The sequence below is a fragment of the Ceratotherium simum genome, chromosome 16, assembly GCF_057802395.1.
Source record: "Ceratotherium simum simum isolate JZ-2026a chromosome 16, ASM5780239v1, whole genome shotgun sequence".
Taxonomy (NCBI): domain Eukaryota; kingdom Metazoa; phylum Chordata; class Mammalia; order Perissodactyla; family Rhinocerotidae; genus Ceratotherium; species Ceratotherium simum.
In genome coordinates, this window is record NC_141915.1 from 4,214,794 (window position 1) to 4,215,779 (window position 986).

Sequence of the window (986 nt, forward strand, 5' to 3'; positions counted from 1 at the left end):
GGGCCCCGCAGGAGGGGTTTTGTCACCCCTCAGGAAAGGTAGAACGAGAGCCCTGAGTGCTAACATATTCACTTATTAAAGGATTCTGTTGAGAGAAATGTAGCCGTCTCCTGTCTTGGAAAGGCTTTCGTTTGTGTCCAAGCCTTACTTCTCTACTAGTTACTAGGCCTCTGAGCTATGGAAAGGATATAAAGAAATAGAATCATCTGTAATAGGGAAGGTAAAAAAGATTATTTGTATGATTTTTGTTATTCTCTGTGTCACGTCAATGGGCAGGAAGGGAGAAATGCATGATGTCTGAGGCGGTGGGGGCAGGAATCACAGCGCGGTGGGTTTTGAGCCATGCCTCAAAGGAAACACGGAGAAGGAGAAAGGCCTCTGGCTGTGTGGTAGTTGGGGTAGTTTGAGCAAAAACAAAGGTGAAAAAATATAGACTGCATTTGGAACAACGGTTAGGAGACCAGTTTGACCGTGCTTCATAGTGCAGGTTATACAGGGAGAAATACAGTGGGTATTTCATCCAGAAATGCCTGGACAATGGGGGGCCTTCAACTCCAGCTCAAGGAGTTGGGGGAGCTGATGGGCATCTCTGAGCTGGGAAATGGCCTTATGAAAGCAATGGCTGAGCAGTGAAAGCTTGAGTTGGAGAGAGGGCAGTGGAAACAAACAAAGGGGAAATGCAAAACACACAACACATCAGCAGGACTTGTAACTCTCCACATATGGAGGGAGTGGTGAGGGGTCCAGGATGACGTGGAGGCACTGAAATAGAGAAAACACACACAACTCCTGAAAAGCACATGTTTTTTATCACAACGCCCAGAAATAATTACTGAGGTTTGTCAACATTTTATTGTGTGTGCTTTCAATCCTTTTGCTGTGACTATATGTGTATATATCTATTTTGGTATATAGCTAATATGTAATGTTTATATTTATTTACAGATGTATAATACATAATGTCTATATTTGAATACATAATTAAT